The sequence below is a fragment of the Podarcis vaucheri genome, assembly GCF_965113315.1.
Source record: "Podarcis vaucheri genome assembly, chromosome: W".
NCBI lineage: Eukaryota > Metazoa > Chordata > Lepidosauria > Squamata > Lacertidae > Podarcis > Podarcis vaucheri.
Window position 1 is genome coordinate 5,622,639 of NC_138757.1, and position 19,623 is coordinate 5,642,261.

A 19,623-nucleotide genomic window follows, 5' to 3' on the forward strand; every position below is an offset into this window, starting at 1 on the left:
TAAAAGACACTAGGCGTTTCCTATACTTGAGACCTAACCTATCCGGCCCCCTTCTAATTCATAGTGATGGCTCCCTTCTGTCCAGGCACCAATTCACACGGGTGATGCGGATAGCAATTGTGGCTTGCGGCCTCCCTGCAGCAGAGTTGGCTGCTCACTCCTTCCGGATTGGGGTGGCCACCACTGCGGTACACATGGGCCTCTCGGCAGAAAGGATTAAGGACATGGGGCGGCGGAAATCGGACGCATACAAAGCTTGTGTTAGAAAGAACCAATAACCAAAAGCGCTATTCCTGATCATTTCTTGTCATTTCATTTCCCTTCCAGGAGACGCGAGAATTCGCATTTGGATCGTGGGCCACAGTATCGTTCACTGGGCAGCGAAGCGGGCTGTCACGGCTGGCTTAGGACGAGGGCTGAACTTACCCTCAGATGTGCACGTGACATGGATTGCTAAGAGGGGGATGCGCTGGGCCGAGTTGATGCCGGTCGTGAGGACCAGAGTTGCAATCGAAGGCCCACCAGATGCCTTAATTATCCAGCTGGGGGAAAACGACTTAGCTTACTGTAAAGCCATAGACTTACAATGGAACATGTTTAGGGATTTTGATGAGCTATTTACCTCCTATCCTAGACTTAACATTTTGTGGTCATCACTGCTGGAAAGGCGGATCTGGAGGGATTCTCACTGCCCTATCGCATTGAACAGAGCCAGAAAGGTTTTGCAACGTACTGTGGCGCGTAGAGTGGCGGCACTGGGGGACGGGTAATCGACCACCCCAATATCCAGTTTGCAAAGGTGGCCCTCTACAGGGATGATGGTGTGCATCTTTCGTATGCTGGAAACGATGGTTGGTTGAAAGATATTATGTCAGGGATTAGGGATTGGTTACAGGCTTGAGGGTATTGGCGGCGAGCCTGGGCTCGAATGGCGGTTAGGCATTGGTAGGGGCATTGTTCTATTATTATGCAGATGAGGGGGGGAGGAAGCGCCATCACCTTCCCCCAAAGCAAAAGGGTAGTCCGATAAAGGATTCCGAGGGGTGTGGCCTTGTCCTAAGCCTATGGAGGTGTGGGCCCACGGCACTGTTAGGATATTTCCGTTCCTCCTTAAAAAGGGAGCAGGCTGTTGTGAGTCACAAAGTCTGCGTACTTCCGGCTCACAGGAAGTTTCTGTTTTTGTATATAGCTTTTGTTTCCCATGAGAGCCAAGGTCATCCTCACAGATACCGGAAGGCCAGAAGTAAACAGAGACAGAAGCCTGCAGATGGCCCGAAGCAGAAGGGGGGTGGAAAGCCCAGGCCAGGGAACAACAAGGCTTTGTTTGCTGGCACTGCTTCACTAAAGGCCAAAGGCAAATTTGATGGCCAGGAGCAGGGGGGCAAGCTGCAGCCCAAGCCAGTGGAAAACAAGGTTCTGTTTGCTGCCACTGCTTCTCCAAAAGCCAAAGGAAAGTTTGTTGTTGATTCTGGAGCCACAAGGCATTTATTGAAGGATAAACATCTGTTTATCTCCTTCACGCCTCAAGATGGAGGGATCCACCAGGCTGATGGAAAGACGCTGCGAATCACAGCAGTTGGGACAGTGAAACTGGCAAGTCTGCATACAACCATCAAAGACGTACTTTATGTTCCAGATTCTGCAGACAGTTTGCTCAGTGTCCCACAGCTGACTGGGCGTGGCTTTGAGATTTCCTTCAAGAAGAGCGTCTGTGTCATCAGGAAAGGCAAAGAGGACATTTTGCATGCAAAGTTTATGGATGGCTTGTTCGGTATAACTTATGATGACAATGGTGTTGCTGTGTCTAATGTTGATGCTGTGTCTAATGTTGAAACTTGGAAAAAGCCAGATTTGGAAAGATAAAGTTTGGCCTGGTTTGGAAATGGGGGGTTGGACAGCCCAGGGATGTTTGGACTTTTCAAGTCTGGCAATGGGCCGTGAGATGTTTGGGGTTGTGGGGGCTCTTCATTTTGGAGGGACTTTGAAACATGTTCTTAAATACCATGTGGAGTTTAGTGTGGACTATGGAAAAGGGGCTGATTTGTCGAGAAGGGTCAAAAACATTGTTAAGCTGGAGTTCCCACGAGTGAAAGGAGCAGGAGACAAAGGAAAATACAGCTATAAATATGAAGAAGAGCCGCGGAAGGGACATGGAAGAGATTTAAGGGCCTCGGATACAAGATTGCCAGGTTAATGTGCTAGATCGATGGGATAAAAAGGACTGACAAAACCCGGGACCAGGAGGAAGAGACGTTGGATGAAGATTGGATTGTTTTTATTTTCTTTTTATTACTAGCATTGTCTTATAAAATTGATGAATGTTAGAAAAATGTTGGAACGAAATTACTTGGCTTTAGCAAAAATGTTTAAAGAATTATGTAAGAATATTATGGTTATGAGAAGTTGGTAAAAATAAGACTTAAGTTTTAAGCTTTAAGGTTTTTTATAGTAAGATAAAATTAAAATAGATTAAGGTAATGTAATGACAGAATATTATGAAATATGGAAAGGATTTGCTGCGACAATTAATAACCAGGATACAAAAAAAGGGAGGAGGAGGAGGTCAAAGAAAGAAGGTAATGACAGTTGAGGATTTGAGAATGATGGATTTGTTTTTGAGTGTTTGTGGTGTATTTTTGTTTTTTGAACTTGTATTGTTTGATGTGGTTTGTTTTTTCTTGTTTTTTCTTTTTCTTTTTTTGCTTTGTTTTCTTTTGTAATTCTAAAAAAATTTCAATAAATATCATATTAAAAAAATATGGATGGCTTGTTCGGTATAACTTATGATGACAATGGTGTTGCTGTGTCTAACGTTGAATCTTGTTGTGTTGCACAAACTAACAAAGATCTTCATGCAGGATGTATTCATGAGGCACACCAAAGATTTGGTCACATGTCTTGGCAGGCACTGGCCAAGATGCCTGGGTTGGTTCAGGGTTTGAACATCAAGCCCTGTAAGTATCACATGAAATGTGTATCTTGTGCAGAGAACAAGGTGAAGGTTGCTCCAAAAGGCAAGGAGTCTAGCAGGCAGGCTTCCAAACCCTGCCAGCTAGTCCACGCAGACCTGGTTGGTCCACTTATGCTCTCTTTGGGTGGAGCAAGGTACTTCATGGTTCTAATTGATTCTTTTTCCAGGTACATTCATGTGTTTGTGCTCCAGCAGAAGTCGGAAGCATTTCCTAGGTTCAAGGCGTTCTGTGCATGGTTGGAGAATGCTCACAGTAAATGTATCGGCTGTCTGTTTACTGATCGAGGCGGTGAATTCACTTCTCAGCAGTTTGAAGCTTTCCTGACTGAGAAGGGAATCCAGCACGACCTCTAAACGCCTAGATCTCCATGGATGAACGGACTTGTTGAGCGAGCAAGCCAGACTTTGCTTCAAGGCCTAAAAACCTTGTTGCATGATGCCAATCTCCCTGAGAAGTTTTGGGGGGAGTCTCTGTCCACGTTTGTTTACACTTATAATCGCAGATTGTCATCACCTATTGGTTGTACTCCCTATGAGAAGATGTTTGGTAAGAAACCTTACGTCAAGCACATGAGAATCTTTGGTTCTGACATGTGGGTCCACACCACACAGAGCAGCAAGCTTGGAAAGCGTGGGGCACATGGTTTGTTCATGGGGTACGAAAAAGGTGCATACAGGGTATGGATGACTGACTCGAAGTCCATTAGGTTCACAAAGAGTGTTGAGTACAATCCTAAGTGGGGGGTGGTGGTGTGGGAATTTTCCAGAGTCACTCAGAGGAAGATGAAGATGATGTGAAAAAAAGCAGCTGATGTTGAGGTAGAAGAGGAAGATAAGGATGATGAGAATGATGATCAGAGTTCGGATTCCAGCTCAGTGGGCTGCTGCTGGTGTCAGTGACAGTGATGACACAGCAGACTACAAGAGCGCAAAGGCCTCATTCAGACCATCTGATGCGTCTGACAATGAACTGGAAGAACCACTGTTCACCATTGGTCGCTTTTCTCCTAAGAAGGAGGAGATGAGTGAAGAAGACTTGCGTCTAGTACGCAGATCTGAAAGGGCCACAAAAGGCAAACCTCCAAAGAAGTTTGCTGATGAGTTTGCTAAGACAGCAACTGCTGTTCTTAGTACCTCAGAGAAGGTGTGGGAACCTTCAAACTTCAAAGAGGTTCAGGAGTTAACCTCTAAAAATGCTGAGCCATGGCTAAATGCTATGAAGGCTTAAGTTGATTCCTTGGATAGGAACCAAACTCGGGAGCTGGTACCGGTAGTCCCAGGAATGAGACTGGTTGGCAGCAAATGGGTCTTCAAGGCTAAGACAGACCAGAATGGCAAGGTTGTCAGGCACAAAGCTAGATTGGTTGCCAGAGGTTTTTCACAGGTAGCAGGACAGGATTACCATGAGACCTACTCACCCACCGTCAAGTATGACAGCATTCGGCTAATGCTCAAGATTGCTGCAGAGGAGAAACTGCACGTTTCCCATCACGACGTTAATACAGCTTTTTTGTACAGGGTTTTGGGGGAGGAGCTGTATATGCTTCCACCTGACGGGATGCAGATACAGAAGGGAATGGTATGTAAACTTCGGAAGTCCTTATATGGTCTCAAGCAGAGTGTCAGGTGTTGGAACACAAAACTAACTGAGACATTGCTTTCTCTTGGTTTTCACCAAGGCAAAGCTGATCCATGTGTGTTTGTCAAAGAGGAGGGGCAAAACAAACTGTATTGTTTATGTCTTGTTGATGATCTTCTGATGTTTTGGAAGAATCAGGCTTTGTACCAAAGCACCCTAGCTCAGCTGAAGGAGCACTTTGACATGAAGGATCTTGGTGAGGTATCCAACTATCTTTCTCTGCAGGTGGAGAGGGACCAAGCAGGTAATTTTCTGGTACACCAAACACAGAAAATTGCTGGTGTATTAACCAGGTTGAATTTGTTTGATGCAAACTTCCGGAGGCGGCGCCAATGGCAATGGCGGTCTTCTTCTGACTCGGAGGGAGAAGCTCTGCAGGAATTGGGTCTGCTCGCTACCTCGCAGCGGAGACCCTTTCAAAAACTGCAGGCGGGGGAAGCCTGCGGCCGTGGGACTCGGCGGGTGCCAGAAGTGCCCCCCCAAGTGGCAAAGGGACCCCGTGAGGGGTTCCGGAGCAGAACGGGGGTGGCGCGGCACTGTGAGTCGATCACTACTTCTGTGGAGTGAAGCCGCGCAGCTGTTGCCAGAGAGCGCTGACCTTTTTTCCTCTGACAATTCGGCTGTCAAAACAACAACCCATGAGTAGGTCAAGTACTAAGACCGAAAATTTAAGGGAAAATAAAGTAAAATTTGGACTGAAGCGGGAAGGTGCAAAGAGGAAGTCCACCTTCCGGTTTGTATAAAGATCAAAGCAAAGACCGTCTAAGCCAAGTACCGGCGAGGAGCGTTAAAAGGATCTAAATCTTAAACGTCAAATTAAGGAATTCCCTCCCTGAATTGAAAGAAAGGGAGGGAAGAAGGGACAGTATTTCTTGTGCTCATTTAAAATACAAGAGAGAAAGGAGGGACATAAAACCACCTCTTAATCCCTGGGAACAGACTGCCAAGATTGAATAGACTGGCTACACTGAGAACAGCACTCTTTATGAACAATGTAACTTGCTGAATAATAACTCTGCAAAATTGACATTTTGAAACTGTTAAAACTGTTAACTCTCCTGCTGAAGGGAATTGCTGAAGGGGGCCTTTGAAAGTTTATTAAGACACTTTGTTGCATCATTTCTGATTGTTATTGTGTCCCCCTAGAGGTTTAGTGAAAAAGTTACAACTGGCCGGGGAATTTTCCATCTAGTACCAGCCTGGGAAAGTCTCACAGCAAAACAAGCCTGACTGTGGGAGTGACCTTGACTTCCAGATAAGTGCCATGGATGAAAAGCAAATAAAATCGGATGAAAAGGTAACAAGATCAGGCAAAGTAAGACATCAACAGACCAGTGCAATACAGCAGCAGCGCAGGGCTTCCGCCTCAGGCCCTCCTGTGCCACAAGGAGAAGACCCAGTGCAAGCTGGGTCAAAAGGGATGACAGAAGAAGGATTTACTTCTGTTTTAAATAAGATTTATGAAACTTTGGACAAATTAAGTAATCAAGTTGCTGTAGCAACAAATAAAATTGACCAGAATACTACAAGTATTAACAATTTGGGTCAGAAGGTGAATTCTAACACAGATTCAATCGAAAAATTATTGCAACAGTCAGAATTAAATCAAAAGACGGCCCAGGAAGCAAAAGAAAAAGTAGCTGCTGTAGAAGAAAAGATAACGCCGATAAGTAAGCAGCTTGGGGACCATCAGGTACGGCTTGGGGCCCATCAGGAACTTTTGTCTATGATTGAGTTGAAGGAAAAACAGACCAATTTGAGGGTCAGGGCGGTACCTGAACTGGAGAAAGATAGCCTGATCGACTTCTTGACACAGGAATTTGCAGACTTTTGGAAATTGGAGGACAAGCAAGATTTTAAAATAATAAACGCTTTTAGACTTGGAAAAGGAGGGAGAAAGAACAGAGTGAGAGACTGTTTGATTACCCTTCGATCTAAAGAGGAGCGAGATAAAATATTGAGTCTGCACTACCAGAATACCTTGATAATACAAGAGTCAAGAGTAGAAATATTTAAGGACATCCCGAAACATCGTCTGGAACTCAGGTCCAATTACGGAGACCTGGTGACTTTGCTGAGAGGAAACAGAATTATTTTCAGGTGGGAATTCCCTCAAGGCCTATCTTTCAGCTTGAAAGGTAGGAAATTTAAAATAAGATCAGCGGAGGAGAAGGAAAAAATTTTGAGAGACCACGAAGAAGACCTGCAAAAAGGAGTGGAAGGAGAACGAGGAGCCCTATTACCAGGATTACCAGACAAAGGACCACCACTCTTGGGAGTGGATAAGACAAAGAATGTGATACCACCGTCAGAAGAAGAGTAACTATTGGGAGCAGTTGGAGGAGAGTAAATTTAAGTACATCATGTCTCTGCAACTATTAAGCTGGAATATTCACGGATTTAATTCCCCGGAGAAAAGGAAAAAAGTCTTTCACATACTTAAAAAGGAACAATTGGATCTAATTTGTTTACAGGAAACACATGTGACAAGGCTACACAGGAAAATACTGATCAACAAGAGGTTGGGCCAAGAATTTATTTTATCGGACAAAGTCAAAAAGCAAGGAGTGGTCATCTATGCAAAAGAGAGCCTGTCTCCGAAATTCGTTTTTAAAGACGATCAAGGAAGATATATTGCAATTGAAATCCAAACACAAGGAGAAAAATTCCTGATAGTAGGTGTATATGCACCGAATGAGGGGAAATCTATATTTTATAAGAAGTTGCATGAGACTCTATTGGACTATATGGATTATAACATTGTATTGATGGGACATATGAACGGGGTGGTATCTACAAATATGGACAAGTTGCAGAGACAGGTAGTTACTAAAGATGGTAGACTACCAAAAACCTTTTTTGAACTGACTGACAATATGGACTTGATTGACATTTGGAGAACCAGGAATCCCTTGGGTAGAGAGGGAACCTTCTTTTCTGAAGCCCAAAAGACATGGACAAGAATTGACCAAATCTGGATAACTAGAGGACTGGCACCCAAGATCAGGAAGGTAGAGATCTGCCCTAAGACGTGCTCCGACCATAATGCCGTGAGAATGGAGATGAGACTAACACCAACCGGTTCCTTCAGATGGAGGATGAAAGACACCCTGTTCAGAGATCAAGAGGTGACCAAGAAGGCCCAAAAAACCCTGAGAGACTATTTCGAGATAAATTTGAATACCACTGTGGAAAAAAGAGTAATTTGGGATGCAAGTAAAGCAGTTATGAGGGGGTTTCTGATCCAACAGAATTCTTTAAAGAAGAGAGCTCAAAATGCGAAAAAAGAAACAAAATTGGATAAAATAAAAGAGGGCGAGAAAAAACTGAGATTGAAACCCAACTCACAGGAGATTCTGAGAGAAATAAAGTTATATCAAGTGCAATATATGAAGATGATGAATCAGGAAATTGAATGGAAAATTAAACAAATGAGACAAAGGACTTTTGAATCGGCAAATAAATGTGGGAAACTGCTAGCTTGGCAGATGAAGAAAAGACAAAAAATTAATACCATTACCAATTTGGAAGTTGAAGGTAAAAACATTCAGAACCCAGTGGAAATTAGAAAATGCTTTCAGAGGTATTTTAAACAACTATATACACAAGGGCCTCAGAAAGAGTTTGATATAGACCAGTTTTTGAAAACAAATGGATTACAAAAAATCTCGCAAGAAAATAAGATAATGCTGAATTATAAAATTACAGAACAGGAGGTGGAAGGTGCCATTCAGAATATGCAGTTGGGAAAATCTCCAGGGCCGGATGGCTTAACCTCAAAATACTATAGAACTTTGAAGGACAGGATAATTCAACCATTAAAGGAGGTTTGCAACGAAATTTTGGAGGGGGGAAAAGCACCAGAGTCGTGGAAAGAAGCATATATTACACTCATACCGAAAATTGAGTCTGAAAAGACACAACTGAAGAATTACTGACCCAGATCCCTGCTAAATGTGGATTACAAAATTTTTGCTGACATTTTGGCCAAGAGGTTAAAAAAAGTATTAAAAGAAGAGATACACAAGGACCAAGCAGGCTTTCTTCCAGGCAGACATTTGTCTGACAATACGAGGAATATAATTAATATTTTGGAGAAGTTGCAAGAGGACATCAATACTAAAGCAGTTTTAATTTTTGTGGATGCCGAGAAAGCCTTTGATAATATTTCTTGGAGTTTTATGAAGAAAAATCTTCAGGGGATGGGGGTCGGTCAAGGGTTTGAAAATGGTATAAGTGCAATTTATTCAGAACAAAAGGCTAAACTAATAGTTAATAACGTGGTAACAGAGGAATTCATGATAGAGAAAGGGACACGACAAGGTTGCCCAATTTCCCCATTACTTTTTATTTCTGTCCTGGAGGTTTTGTTAAACATGAAGGGACCATCAGATTAAAGGTATAACGGTTGGAGCTAAACAATACAAATTGAAAGCTTTTGCAGATGACCTAGTACTGACATTACAGGAGCCAGAATCTAGCACTAAAAGAGTATTAGAACTGATCCAGGAGTTTGGTCACGTGGCAGGATTTAAGTTGAATAAGTTAAAAACCAAAGTTCTTGAGAAAAACTTAACAATGACTGAAAGAGAGAGGTTTCAGAATGAGACAGGTTTAACAGTGGTTAAGAAGGTGAAATACTTGGGGATTAATATGACAGCTAAAAATGGGAACTTATTTAAAGACAATTATGAAAAATGTTGGTCGGACGTTAAAAAGGACTTAGAAATATGGTCAAACTTGAAGCTTTCCTTGTTGGGCCGAATTGCTGTTATTAAGATGAATGTATTGCCAAGAATGTTGTTTTTGTTTCAATCGCTACAAATTTTGGACAAAATGGACTGTTTTAAGAGGTGGCAGAGAGATATTTCCAAATTCGTCTGGCAGGGCAAGAAACCCAGAATAAAATTTAAAATACTAACTGATGCAAAAGAAAGAGGGGGATTTGCCCTGCCAGACTTTAAACTCTACTATGAATCAGCAGCTTTCTGCTGGTTGAAGGACTGGCTGCTTCTTGAGAACACAAACATTTTGGATTTAGAAGGTTTTAACAATGTTTTTGGGTGGCATGCATATTTATGGTATGACAAGGTTAAAGCACATAAGGCATTTAAAAACCATATTGTCAGGAAGGCACTGTTTAATGTCTGGATACGATATAAAGACTTACTTGAAAATAAAACCCCAAGGTGGTTGTCACCAATGGAGGCAAAAGCTCAAAAAAGGCTCAATATGGAGGCCAAGTGGCCAAAATATTGGGAGATTCTAGAGCAAGAAGGAGACAAATTGAAATTGCAGAGTTTTGAGAAATTAAAGGACAGAGTGCGAGATTGGCTTCATTATTACCAAATAAGAGAGGTATATAACTTAGATAAAAAAATTGGCTTCCAGGTGGAAAAATCAAAGTTGGAAACAGAATTGCTAGATCCCAATACTAAGATACTTTCAAGAATGTATAACTTGCTGTTAAAATGGAATACTCAGGATGAAACGGTAAAATCTGCTATGATCAAATGGGCACAGGATGTTGGACATAACATTATGTTTGCTGACTGGGAACAGTTGTGGACCACAGGTATGAAATTTACGGCATGTAATGCCTTAAGAGAGAATATTATGAAAATGATATACAGGTGGTACATGACACCAGTCAAGCTTGCAAAAATCTATCATTTGCCCGATAATAAATGTTGGAAATGTAAAGAAATCGAAGGTACATTCTTTCACCTTTGGTGGACGTGCCCAAGGATTAAGGCGTTCTGGGGGATGATCTATCATGAAATGAAAAAAGGTATTTAAATATACCTTCTTGAAGAAACCAGAGGCCTTCCTCCTGGGCATAGTCGGCCAATTGGTGCCAAAGAAGGATAGAATTTTCTTTATGCAACCACAGCAGCAAGACTACTCATCACGAAGTATTGGAAGACACAGGAGCTACCCACACTGGAAGAATGGCAGATGAAAGTGATGGACTATATGGAATTGGCAGAAATGACTGGCAGAATTCGCGACCAGGGAGAAGAGTCGGTGGAGGAAGACTGGGAAAAATTTAAGGACTATTTGCAGAAGTACTGTAAAATTAAGGAAGGTTAAATTGACGTCTGATGGAAAATAAGTGGTATTGGTAAAAAGATTTCTAAGAAAATGTAAATAGGGATTGATAATTGGAAAATTGATATTTATAACAGGTTAACATCTTGAGTGAGGATAAATGCCAGAGGGTAAGGATTTGCTGAATTTAATATATGAACTGGAATACAAAATGAGAGGTGTGAGGAGGTCAAGAAACTAGTGAAGGAAGTACTAGATTTGAAATTACTAATCTATTTCCTGTTTTGCTTTTTGGGTTTTTCTTTTTGTCCTTTTTTCTTTTTGGTATTTTTATGTGTTTTGTTTTTTGTATTTTTATATTTTTGTAGTTTTTTCTTTATGTTTAAATGTTGGAATTTTTTATCATCTGTGAAACCTTAATAAATATTATTACAAAAAAATATGAATTTTTTTCTGTTTTTGTATATAGCTTTTGTCTCTCTGTTGCCTCAACACGCAGGCAGGCAGGCAGGCAGGCATGTTTTTTTCTTTGTTCTGAACAACGCTGAATAAAGCTGTACATATGCTGTTCTCCTGAGTGCATCTTTCGTTGTGCGAACTCTGTGAAAAGGGTGTGCATGAGTCCTGGGATGTGGACAGCTATTTCCAAGGCTCGTGTCGCTAATTGACTGATACTGTATCTACGGGAGATTGATGGATCATCATGAGACGACGTGGAGGCATGATGGCCTTTGTCTCCCTGGCAGTGTCCCAACAGGCACGTCCCCAAGTGGTAACTCCTGAGGGAGGTCCTAGTTGATGTGCATCAGCAGGACTCCCCCTATTGGTGGTTAACCCTTACCGGTCTTCAAGCAAGAGGGCTGAAGCCGGTTAGTTGTTAGGACCAATGCCTAAGCCAATACCGCTCAATTCCTGTAATCAATAAAGTTGTGGCCTAATTCGACCCATTAACCCGAATTCTTGTGTCTCGTGTCTTTATTTCTGAGGGGGGAGGGGGGAACTCGCCACGCAACAACAACAACAACGTCTGCCCCTCTCCTTCTCTTCTACGTTCAGGCAACTGAGGGACATGGCAGCCCGCAAGAAGAAGAGGACCAGCAAAGTCCCCAAGAAGTCCAGGGTTGCTGTGGGCCCACGTGAGCAAATGCTTCCTTTTCATTTTGGAACGTAAGGAGGGGTGGCCTTAATGCTCTAATACTCAACTGTGGAAAATAAGTAGAAATGAACTAACCTGCCCCCATGTCCTTTCCTTCTTCTCTTGTTGCAGATGGTTCAGAGACTGGCAGGGTCTGGGCATCGCCTGTGGTTAGTATTTGAGAAAACAGCACAGTACATACTAAATCCCTCACCCACCCACCCATCCACCAGTGCTGTTTATACTGCCATTTTGGGGGTCTCAGATGCAGAGAAGCCCTCCTGGCATGAACTGACAGCCTGACTCTTGCCATTTCAGCAACTGGAGAAGGATGAGATGTTCCTCTGCTGCGTGCTGGCCACTTGCTCGGAGGCCCACCAGAGAAAAAAGCACAGGTTGAGGTACTCCAAAAAGTTGGCCGTCAAGGCAATTGCGGTGAGTGAGGTATCCAGGGGGTACCTGGATGAGGTATCCAGGGGTGAGGTGGGCAGGAGAGCTGGGGATGGGATTTGGGGGATGCTGGGCAGAAGGAAGGCCTGGCGGGGTCTGGCCAAGAGAAGGGTTGTGCAGGCATTTGGCATTAAATGTTTGGGGTTGGAGGAATCCACCTGATGTCCGTAGGGAACTGACGTTTTCCCCCTCCGCCCTCTGTTCTCTATCAGGATCTCATGGGACGGATTGCGTGAATTGGTCCTTGCTACGGCACTGGAATCCCTTTACCAACTGAGGTATACTGGGTTTTTTGAGCTTGACAAGGAGCTGGGGGGGGGAGCAAAATGTGGAAAGGTGTTTCCACCTGCTTCCCTCTCGAGCCGGGCGAGTATGAAACCCAGGAAATTTAAGGGACATCATCAATCCGGGACAGCAGCGGGAAATGGCGCTGGGATAAGGGAGTTTCCTGCCAAATAAGGGACGGTTGACAGCTATGCCAGACCTTGCCACTTCAGTGAATTACAGTGGTACCTCTGGTTACGTACTTAGTTCGTTCCAGAGGTCCGTTCTTAACCTGAAGCACCACTTTAGCTAATGGGGCCTCTTGCTGCTGCCGTGCTGCCGGAGCACAATTTTTGTTCTCATCCTGAAGCAAAGTTCTTAACCCGAGATACTATTTCTGGGTTAGCGGAGTCTGTAACCTGAAGCGTATGTAACCCAAGGTACCACTGTAGATTGAAATAATTGCTTACAATTTCTTGAGTTTTTTGCGTTCAAAAAGCTTTATTTATGCAGCAACTATTTACAGGATGAGTGGAGAAGTGAGAGAAAATAGAAGATATATTCTCTAGAGATAACTTCGAAACAGCTCAGCTTTTAGGGGTGGGATTAACTAAGACAAGGAATGCAAGGAATGCGGGTGGCGCTGTGGGTTAAACAACAGAGCCTAGGACTTGCCGATCAGAAGGTCGACGGTTCGAATCCCCGCAACGGGGTGAGCTCCCGTTGCTTGGTCCCTGCTCCTGCCAACCTAGCAGTTCGAAAGCACGTCAAAGTGCAGTAGTTAAATAGGTACCGCTTTGGCGGGAAGGTAAACGGCGTTTGCGTGTCAAGACCCCGCAGCCACCCCCTCGTTGGAAATAACTCACACAAGGACACAGATATTAGGTTTATGTTATTGGGCAAATTTTGGCCACAACTTTATTGAATTACAGAATGTGAGCGGTATTGGCTTAGGCATTGATTGGACTTGACTATATCTGACTCCTGCCCATTGTGCAGGAAGTCCAGTAAGGGTAAGCCACCGGTAGGGGGAGCCCTGTCGATGCAAACGAACTCAAGCTTCCCCTGGTGTTCCCATCGGGGTCGTGTCAAGGCCCTAGCCCCCAGCCGGGCTTCAGACTAGATCAACACTCCCGGATTCCTTTAACCCTTAAGCATGGAGGGGCAGTTGATGGCCACACCTCCCCTCCCCCACACAAGGTCAAACAATGCCTAACCGCCACAAGAGCCCAAAGGCTCACATCTGTAGCCAATGCCTCAAGCCCTCTGCAATATCAGCCAGCCATATATCATGTAGAGTGTGGTGGTTAAAGGGTTAACCTTCTGTGCTTCGAGTCTGAGGGAAGGGCTTCTACGGGAAGTCAGCCAGGATGTTACGTCACAGTTCTTTGTTCTTTGTTCTGTGAAAGTTGGTTTTGATTTCAGTTGGAGTTGTGCTTTGAGATGTCTGAATTTTCTGGTGGACTGATTTACTGCTTGGCATGTAAATAAAAGCTTCTTAGATTAGAAGAATCGTGTCTCTGGACTGTTTTACTCCCTGTTTTTCTTCACGGAAGCAACGTCGCTGCAGCTCTGCTATTTCCTGCCTTAGGTGAAGTTTTCCCCAGAAGATTGCACTGAGCAGTGTTTTGTGCACAGGGGAAGCGCACTGGACAGGCAGAAGTTCAAGATATCATTCCCCCAATCAGAAAGGTGCACGCCATCATCGCAAAATAAGGTCATTTTGCTGAAAACAATGGAAGGGTGCGGGATCACCCGGCCATTCAATGCAACCACTTTCTGTGAAATGGAATGATTCAAATGCTTCCGGGCACGGTCTGTAGCGGCTGGGGAATTGCTGCCACACCAAACGCGTCTCTCCAACAGCAGCGACCAAACGGGAGTCATTCTCAGGAAATTCAGTGCAAGAGTGCCCAAGTCCTTTTTGATAGTGAAAAGCAAGTCCACGCCCTTCCGGCAAGGCAAGTCGTTCTCTCCCAGCTGCACAACCAAAGTGTTGGTGGGGACACGTGCCTCCACCCTGGCCATCACAATTGGCATCATCTCTGCCCAGCGCATCCCACGCCTCGTTATCCAAGAAATGCGAATGTGCAGTGGAAAACCCAGTTGGCATCCCTGGCCATTAGCGACCGCCCGTTCCTGGGCCCAGTGGACGATACAGTGTCCCACAATCCAGATTTCTATGAGGCTTGACCCTGAAAAGCAAGAAAAATGACAGAGGCGTGTAAGTGATTGGTCGGTTTTAAATTTTGGAGCTGTTGTGGATATAGTTTTTGTACGCGTAGGATTGCCAGCGACCCATGTCTTTTATTCTGTCTGTTGGCAATCCCAAGTGAGCCGCCGTTGTGGCGACCCCGATCCTAAAAGAATGGGCAGCATATTCCCTAGCCAGAAGCCCACAAGCTTCAATGGCTTTGCGCAACACCCGAGTGAATTGCTGCCTGGCAAGACGGGACCCATCCTCGTGTACCAGGAAAGGGCCAGAACCTGGGGGCCTGAGACCCAAAAACCTTTTTGTGTCCTTTCCAGGGCAGGGGCCGCTTTACATGGTTGCCATCAACCGAACCAAGGCACCCTTTCCTTTTTGGTCTGTTTTTGAGCAAAGGATGCGAACCACCAACATTGAATCAGAAAGCTGAATATCATCAAGCTGCAGGCCTTGGGATAAAGGACCCGGTTCACCTTCATGTACCACTTCACCAACTCTTAAAGCGCCAAAAAAATGCTATAGAATATGCAGCTGAGAATAAACAGGCCTCGTATTTGGACCAGCACACTGATTTTAATTTATTGCGTATTTTACTGAGGAGATTGAATGGAATGGGCCTATGCCCCTCCTTACTTGGTGGTTGTAATCTGCGCCACCCCTCGAGAGCCCTGCGCACCACAAACTCAGCGCAAGGGTCAGTGCAGTAAATAGATTTTGCAAAGAAGGAAATTGCAGCCGATTGTATAGTTAAGGCCTTTGCTGCACGACCAAGGTTGCGCAGATGAACTAAGAATTGCAGCGCCTGGTCCGTGGTGGGGGGCTCTTGATGCACAATACCCAAAGATTTTCTCCAAAATGCTAGAAAATCAGGCCAGGCTTTTGAATAGGACCTAAGCGTAGAAGGGGCAACCGAAACCAATACTCCCTGCATCACGTCTCGCTTCCAAGGTTCCACAGGTGCTCCGGGAATGGCTCTGGCAATTGCTGTGCTTCTGGGGCTAACAACCGGAAGCGGTCCATCTGAAATCGAGATAGCGCATCCGCAATATTGTTATTAATACCAGGAATTAATTTTGCTGAAAATATGATGTTAAATTGCAGGCACCGTAACACAAACGATCGCAGTATCGTGGACACCCTTTCTGAACGTGGAGATTGTTTGGTCAGGACATTGACTACTGACTGGTTGTCTGTCCAACCAGGACTTTGTGAGGCATACCCTGTGATGTGGTGACCGCAGCCCTGCCCTGCAGATAACCTAGCCAGCCGTGAGCAGAATGGGCACCCGGGGGCTACCACCCGACAGGCAAAGTTTAAGTGGCCTAGCAAGGACTGAATTTGCCTGAGTGTTACTTTTTTGAGTGGGAGGAGCTGGGAGATTGCCGTTTTAAGAGCTGTCAGTTTGGCCTCAGGCAAACGCGACGTCTGGGCGACCGTGTCGAGCTCGATGCCCAAGTAAGTCATAGTTGTGACAGGACCCTCGGTTTTTTCTGCTGCCAGGGGAACACCTAACTCCAGCGAAAGAGAGGCAAGAGCATCAAGCAACGTTGCACATGAATTGTTATTTGGCGGTCCAGCCAGTAAAAAATCAGATAAACCAGTTTTGAAACGCAGGGCCCAATCCAAAAAGGTGCTAAAAGTTTCAAAAGCAGCGCATGCGACTGAACAACCCATTGGCATTGCTTTATCCACGTAACAGGAGCCCTCAAACTTAAAACCTAACCAACGAAAGTCCTCAGGATGTATTGGCAGAAGGCGGATTCAATTTCACATTTTGCTAATAGTGCCCCTTTTCCGAAGGTCCGGATAAGTTTGATGGCATGATCGAAGGAGGCGTATTTTACTGAGCAGAGTTCGCCTGGGATGGCATCATTTACTGAGCCCCCTTCGGGATAAGACAAGTTAAGAATCATACGAAATTCCTCAGGCGCCTTCTTGGGCACGATACCCAAGGGCAAATTTGGAATAGGTGGGCTAGTGAAAGGACCAGCCACCCTCCCTGCCAATATTTCCTTTTCTATTTTCTTTTTTGCAACTTCGGGCCTTTCTCTTACAGATTTTTGGTTGGGTGGATCCCTGGGATTTGGAGCCACCGATACAGGAATTCTAAACCCCCAGGAGAAGCCCTCCCAAAGGTAGTTTGCATCTTTCTTATTGGGGTACAAATCAAGGAGGGCTTTTAGCATGTGAAGCTTGATGGGTGAAAATGCAAGTGAAAGGGAATTATTGTCTCCGTGCACCCCCTTGGGCAGGGGGTTGTCCACCCTGTCTACTCTGCTGGTGGGACCCCCTGCCTCCCCGAAAGGGCTGCTTTCCCCTGTAACAAGACACAACAGGGTGATTCCCCAGGCACCCGTCACACTCGTGTGAGTACTTACAACTTTGCCATTGACATAACCCTTTGTTAAACTCCCAGCATACCTTGCGGCGCGTATCTCTTTTGAAGTCAGATTTCAGAAATTTACCCTGGTCCGACGGTTTCTTTTCTTTTCTTTTCTTTTTAAAAAAATAATTTTTATTAACAAACCAATCAAATCACATTAGTTCCAAATTACAGAGTCAAATTTTAAATTTTTGTTGGGGGTACCCATGCTTCAAGCTCAGAAAGGGATCCGATCATCTCTATTGCTGCTGCTTTGATGTTCACAGTTCTGTCCAAATAATGTTCACAGTTCTATCCATTCCTCTCTTTGTTGTTTTCCTCATCTCTTCTTGTTGTTTTCTTATATTTTTCCTTTCTTTGTGACCTCTGATAGTCTCCACAAGCGAGTTGAAAACAAGGGTTTTATAATCCTCTGTGGATTTTTCCATTCATCCAAGAGTCATATTCAGACAGCAGACACATTTCATCACTCCCATAGAAAACAATCTTGATTGGTTAATTTTAATTGGCTTCTGGCCTGAATACCGGGTTTTAATTTAGTATTTGAGGCCTGTTGCCTCGTTGCTGCTGAATTAAATTTGCTTTATTGAGTTCTATTTACAATTGGTGTTTGCTGCTCTACCTTGGAGTTCCTTCACTTAATGCTTTCAATCCCAATTGGTAGTTGCAATTGGATATTTGGGTAGGGAAATGTGGAGAAGGGCCAGGAAGGAGGGACAAAGGACAAAAGCAGGCAGTAAGCAGTTCTGAGGGGGCGCAACAACTCACCCACTCGGTTTTTCCCTGGTCCTTCTCGCAACGCTGAACCATGAGGCAGGAAACAACCAAGAAACAAAACAAAAGGCAAAATCCAAAGAGCAGAGAGACCGACGTCCTGATCGATTGAGGAAGTGAGCCAAAGAGGAAGTCCTCTGGCTCGCTCCTCCGTTTAAATGGCCCCGGCCACGCCCCCCCGGCCAGCGGATTGGCTGGCTGGGCTCTGACGTGGCCAGGATCCTCCAGGCAAAGGGGGACAAAGTCCCCCAGCCCCGGTGGGGAGTGGGTGGCCACACGGTCCACCGCAACTCCTCCCCACTGGGAAGTGGAGTGGATTTCCGTGCACTGCTCTGGTTTGCCAGAAGCGGCTTAGTCATGCTGGCCACATGACCCGGAAGCTGTACGCCGGCTCCCTCGGCCAATAAAGCGAGATGAGCGCCGCAACCCCAGAGTCGGTCACGACTGGACCTAATGGTCAGGGGTCCCTTTACCTTTAGAGGCTTGCAAACAAAGTGCCAGGTAGACTGCCACATAAACAGTGCCCTCGTGTGTTTATTTTAATTTTACCTTTATTCATTTTTATCCTGTAAAATTTATTCACTGCTTGATTGTAAAAAGTGGTTTAAGCTAACACATGCATTCACTAGAAGTTCAAGAGAATGAAATGTATTTGATGCTCCCCCCCCCCAATCTGAGACAGAGTCTAAAAACTTTTCCCTCCTTCTCTCCAGCCTCATGAAGCCCAAATTACCACTGAAGCTCCACAGCCTGATTGTGCATGCAGCCTTTGCGGCGGTCATTGAGGTAAAAAATGAGCCCGACAAGCAGGTAAGTTGTTAGTCTTGAAATTTGACTTCTATAGTTGTTTCTTCTTCACACACTTTAAGCATTGCTCCCATTGCTCAACATCTGATCTCTCTTTCCCCTGCTTGGCGTATCCTCTCCCTCCCTCAACGAACCCATGTGGATGAAAATTGCCATTGCCTGCAGGAGTTAGAGGAACGTTATAGTCTGATGCTGGGAGGCCTCCTCTGGGAGGCCCCAAGCACTAAGATCATGAACTTGCTGATGAATGTAAGTATCTTGATGGCCTCAGTGGCTGTTTGACCTAGAAAGCTTTCATGGAGAAACCGCCACCTAGCAGTGCACCTCTTGGGCCCTTCCCCTCTTGTAAGGCAAGCTGGCCACATGGACCAGCCAGCAAAGGCCCACTTGCCCAGACAGCCAAAGGAGGGCCTTGGATGCAGAGCTACAATTTGGGGCTGGAGGACATTGCCATTTTAGAACAGAAACAGATCTCTCTCTGAGAGTGTAAAGGGCTTCACAGTGGTCTGCCTCTTTCCCCCAGACCAGCCTCCTGATCCTGAGGTCCCCTTTCCTCCCACAGGAACTGAGAGGTTACAGAACAAGTGTGGGTAGATGCACACCCGTCTCGCTCTTGGAACTTCACTAATTAAAAGCCTGAAAAACAAATAACTCTCTGCAAACTGATAGCTGAGATAACTCACCAAAAACTGGGCTTAGGTCCAAGTCCTGGATTGGGGTGAGTTAGTGTTTAAAACGGTGGTTTATCTATTTATTTGGGAAAGACTTGAGAAGGACTTAACAGGATGGCCAAGTCTTTGAAGGAGCTGGGTGAAATGATTCAGCGTTCGGAAGCAAATGTCCGCACTGATATGCAAGACTTGAAAGGAGAGATGAGAAGAATGACTGCTACAGTAGAAAAAGTTACGAAAATAGCAGAACATGCAAAAGAGGTAGCTGA

At 44.9% G+C, this 19,623-nt stretch overlaps 1 long non-coding RNA gene across 1 annotated transcript; it reads right to left on the minus strand.

Annotated features, from left to right (window-relative positions):
- Positions 1-13,391: 13,391 nt before the first annotated feature.
- On the minus strand, positions 13,392-18,018 carry LOC309523242. The gene is made up of 2 exons (XR_014215291.1): positions 17,871-18,018; positions 13,392-15,739 (listed from the first exon to the last, which is right to left on the minus strand). It is a non-coding gene; the product is annotated as an uncharacterized lncRNA (long non-coding RNA).
- Positions 18,019-19,623: the final 1,605 nt, after the last annotated feature.